Raw genomic sequence first — 5,331 nt, 5'->3', positions numbered from 1 at the left:
GCATGAAAATCCTTATTGGTTAAACATAAAAGACAATGTAGTGAACATTACAATACAATCTTAACAAGTGTTGTGTACAAGAAAGTTTTCACACCCCTTGACTTTTTTCAAATGTTGTGTTACAGCCTGAATTGAAAATTCAATAAATTCAGATGTTTTTGTAACTGGCCTACACTGGCCCCATAATTTGAAAGTGGAATTAGTTTGAAACGTTTAAAAATTTATAACAAATGAAAAGATGACATGTCTTGAGTCAAGAAGTATTCAACCCCTTTGTTATGGCTAGCCAAAATAAGTTCAGGAGTAAAAATGTGCTTAACAAGTCACATATTTTTTTTTATTTGACCTTTATTTACCTAGGCAAGTCAGTAAAGAACAAATTCTTATTTACAATGACGGCCTACCGGGGAACAGTGAGTTAACTGCCTTGTTCAGGGGCAGAACAACATATGTTTACCTTATCAGCTCGGGGAATTGATCCAGAAACCTTTCACTTACTGGCCCAATGCTCTAACCACTAGGCTACCTGCCGCCCAAAATAAGAACGCATGGTGCAATAATAGTGTTTAACATTGTACTTAATCTCTGTACTCCACACATACAATTATCTGTAAGGTCCCTCAGTCGAGCAGTAAATTTCAAACACAGATTAAACCACAAAGACCAGGGAGGTTTTCCAATGCATCGCAAAGAAGGGCACCTATTGGTAGATGTGTAAACATTTTAATTGTTTAGGACTTGGGCGTTTCAGGATTTAAAAAAAATGAAATGGAGCTAAGCACAGATGAAATCCTAGAGGAAAACCTGGTACAGTCTGCTTTCCACCAGACACTGGGAGATTTTTCACTTTACAGCAGGCCAAATCTATACTGGAGTTTATTAGTTTCGACTTAAATCTACTTGAAAATCTATGGCAAGACATGAAAATGGTTGTCTAGAAATTATCAAAAATCAATTTGACAAATCGTGAAGAATTTCGAAAAAAATAATGGGCAATATTGTACAATCCATTTTCCCAGGACCTACCCAGAAAGACTCAGCTGTAATCACTGCCAAAGGTGATTCTAACATGTATTGACTCAGGTGTGTGAATACTTATGTATATTAGATATGATTGTATTTCATTTTCAATACATTTGCAAAGATTTCTAAAACATGTTTTCACTTTGTCATTATGGGGTATTGTGTGTAGATTGGTGTGATTTTTTTGTATTTAATCAATGTTGAATTCAGGCTGTAACACAACAAAAAGTTATAACGATACAGGGCGACACCCAGATGCAGACACAGGAGGCAGATGGTTAGAGTCTGTGATATTTATTATAAAACAAGGGGCAGGCAAAGAGACAGGTCGTGGACAGGCAAAAGATCATAGACCAGGTCAGAGTCCAGGAGGTACAGAGTGGCAGGCAGGCTCGAGGTCAGGGCAGGCTGAATGGTCAGGCAGGCGGGCTCAGTGTCAGGGCAGGCAAAGGTCAGAACCGGGAGGACTAGAAAAACAGAGACTTGGAAAAAGCAGGAGCACGGATAAACACGCTGGTTGTCTTGACAAGATGAGACAAACTGGCAACAAACAAATATAGAACACAGGAATAAATACCCTATGAATAATGGGGAAAACGGGTGACACGTGGAGGTGGGTGGAGACAATGACAAAGACAGGTGAAACCGATCAGGGCGTGACAAATGTGGAGTAAGTGAAGGGTTATGAATACTTTTTGAAGGCACTGTATATGATTTATATGTTTGGTTGTAGGCCCACCTCTTTCAACAACAATTCTAAGTAGGTTTTCACACTTCATGTGAACCACCAAGTCTGACAACAGGGAAAGCTCCGGTCCTTCTCAGCTCAAAGGTGTGCGTACGGCACCCTGTATTGAATGGCTACGTCTCCTCGAAGTTGTAGAAGCTCAACCATTGGTGGTGGCACTTCAGGGAGTCTTGGGTCATCTGATCTCAGGATCATTCTCCCTGGTAGCCCCAATTGAGAGCCCATTCTTCTCAACACTGCTATCTGTTCTGGGATGTCGATGTAGTCCTTTGCAGTTTTCAATGCATAGATACTTCACCTTCAAGACTTGTTATTGTAGTCTAATTTAGCTGAAAGATGGAATACTATATGTTGAGAATTTTGTCTATAGAATTAACTATCAGTAGCTATCCAGCCAATATCAGCATGGTTTTAAGACCACGGACATCAGATATGTAACACAAGGTCAAGTAACATTATACACATACGTTAGCTAGTTACGACTAACTAGTGAAGCAACATTTTGTATTCAAATGGATACATATTTACAACTAAATAGTATGGAACTCCATTTGGGTCTTTGCGTGTCAAAAAAGATACGTCAAATAACGCTATTTGATCTGTCAAATAACAATATTTGACATGTCAAATAAGCTTATTGACCAATCGGGACTTGAATATGACTGCACGTCACATAATTTAACTCGTTCATACATTTTTTTACGTAGTTATTACTCATACATTACACGATCACTCGTATTTCATATGTCACAGCGATTCACCGATACATATGCTCTGATGCTGGTATGTTTTTGTCGCGTGCACCTGCCTCTGCCACACTTGAGTGCAGACACACTCCTCAAAGCTCTGGGAAAGTGCTGGTCATAAAAAAAGCTAGCTAGCTGATGGATGCAAACAATGTTCTTCCCCAAAAACCTAGCAAAACGACATCCGTTTCAGTAGCTATAGTTTGCTAGCTAACTATCTAGTTAGGTGTCATAATCTAAAATACTCCTAATTTATAAAACAGTTCTTATTTGATTAATGATGGTCAGACCCATCTATGTGAAGCTAGACACAATAAGGATAAGCCACAATAGTGGAATTTGCGGTTCGCCTTCACAATATAAGTCTCTCATTGAAAGTGATCCAAATGAATACAAACAGTGCCATAATGGAATAGATCATGCTAAACGAGGTTGGAATGTTGTTATAAATTCAACAAAAGACAATAATTTGTTAATTTGACAATAATCTGTTTAAATCACACTGCATATGTATTAGACTTTAGAATTGCATTGGGGGCATACTTATTTCACTGTACAGCCTTACCTATGGATTGTGGATCAATGACATGCGGTATCAGTCTACTCAGTGACACCCACGAACATTAGCGTCGTAGCTCTTATTGCGGGACTCTGAAACCACTGTGTAATGAGCCACATTTATTGTACTAGTCAACCTACTATGTGTATTACACACTATTCCAGAGGAAAAACAATACAACGTGGATGTTTTGGAGTCTGATAACTCTAAGGAGGACTTTAGGAAAAAAGCACTTGGGAACTGAGTAGACTGATACCCCATTTCATTGATCCCAAATCCTTAGGTAAGGCTTTACAGTGCAATATGAATGTCAATATGCACAATAGGCTGACTGGGGAGGTGATTTCCCATAGCCAAAGTCATGCAATAGGAGCTACGAAGCTAATATTTGCGTAAACTCTTCACAGTTGTGTTCAGTGGGTGTCAGCAAGAAGACTGATACCCCATTTTATTGCTCCACATTCCAACACTCCAACCTTGTTCAACAGTATCTAGTCTAAATATGGCATGATTCCACAAATGGCAACCATTTGCGTCACTTTCAAAAAGGGACTTTTATTTTGAAGGCAAACATCAAATTCCTTATTGTGGCTGCCTTCACAATACATAACCCGGTCAAGTCAAGCCTCACTGAAGCTAGCAGGCTGCTTATAACATTAGCTTTGGGCAACAGGGTTAAGTAGCTGGCTAGCTAGTTATTTTCATGAACTGAAATATGATTTCCATAGGAGAACAACAAGTGGCTACCTAGCTAATGGATTCCTAAATCATTGCTAATAATATTGAAAATGACTTCAGTTTCTACTGTTAATTGTTTTCAGGCTGCTTGCATTGGTGGGTACCACGCTAAAGCTAGTTAGTTACCCCAGAGTTTCTAATAACATGTATCAAAGATATTTATTTAAAAAAATTGGTCCTGCTTGTTTGCTCCTGCTCTTATTCAAAATGCTCACACAGATGTTTTAGAACAAATAATGCCTTATTACCAACGCGATATTGTAAACACATCGTGGCCCGTGTGTGTGCTTGTTTGCAGACTTTTTTTTGTACAGCTTTGACAGTGCTACTGAACGTAGTGGTGGCGATTGACTTGCACGTGCAAATTCTAAACCCACATTCTATATTAGAATTGTGTTATTTTACGTTTCAAACTAAAAGCTTATTTGACGTGTCAAATAGTGTTACTTCAAGTGTATCTTTTTTGACAAGCAAAGGCCCAAACGGCGTTCCATAAAATAGTAACGTTCACTTTATCTCTAAAAAGATATATAATATAGCTAGCTATGTCTTACCTTTTAAGCGGAACAAAATGCAAATTCTGGGTCGATTTTTAACCCATTCAACTTCATTACTTCTCTCCACTTTGTGAACGCAAATCCGAGGTTTACTCCGTCTTGGCCCAGGCTCTATCGCTCCCCAAATGTATCTGTATCTTTGTCTTAGATGGAGGAGTAGTTGCTGCTGGGTCGGGTATTTTGCCCCTCATGTCTGCCATGTCTGTAAGCTAGCTATCTTCGATAGCCATTAGCCAAGTGTTGGCTAAGGGCTCAACTAGCATGTTCTCAAACTGCCTCCTCACTCACAGAAAACACTTCACTCATTCTGCGCGCCACAGAATCTGGCGGGAACATTTGACCCAACTGGGAAAATGAATACCAGCAAATACAGCAGTTCTCAAGCAGGCTAGCGGCACTCTATTGTTGCATTACATTGGATGACCACTAGTGATTTTTTGGAGCTTTTTAACATAAAAAAATACAAAACTTTACATATTACAGGTTTAAATGGAAGAATATGGAGGTAATTTAGCTTTGGTATATACATTTCTAACAACAAACCTAGATCAATGTATACCTGTTTATGATGCTGTGATAAATTAAAATAAAACCTTTTTCTTTTCAAACTTTTCTCTTTCAACATCAGTCAATTGCTAAAACTCAATAATTTTTTATGAAGCGAGCAGATACACCGCAAATTGGCAAGTGTAACCTAGTTTATATTTTTCTGTGTAACATTTTTAGTGTTGATTCAGGAATTAAATTAACTTTGTAAGATAAAAGCATTTTCGGCAGTTAAACGAAACAAAATATTATTTATAAAAAGCTATATATTAATATGTTTTTTTTAACACTGTAGTTTGTTTACAAGCATGATAGCTGTACTTTTAGTTTATGGTTGACGCAGCTTGTTGGCCATTAGCCAATCAGTGTTTTTCAACGAGTTCAAAGCATGTGAATGCATCGAACTGGTATTTA

The 5,331-nt window shown here is 38.2% G+C and overlaps 1 long non-coding RNA gene across 1 annotated transcript; it reads right to left on the bottom strand.

The window, feature by feature from the left end:
* Positions 1–1,301: 1,301 nt before the first annotated feature.
* Positions 1,302–4,775, bottom strand: LOC145879964 (uncharacterized). Its single transcript, XR_014392835.1, has 2 exons — positions 4,369–4,775; positions 1,302–1,505 (listed from the first exon to the last, which is right to left on the bottom strand). It is a non-coding gene; the product is annotated as an uncharacterized LOC145879964 (long non-coding RNA).
* Positions 4,776–5,331: the final 556 nt, after the last annotated feature.

This window comes from Salmo salar, chromosome 07 (genome assembly GCF_965601325.2).
Source record: "Salmo salar chromosome 07, fSalSal1, whole genome shotgun sequence".
Lineage (NCBI taxonomy): Eukaryota > Metazoa > Chordata > Actinopteri > Salmoniformes > Salmonidae > Salmo > Salmo salar.
This window is presented reverse-complemented; position numbering and strand designations above follow the sequence as displayed.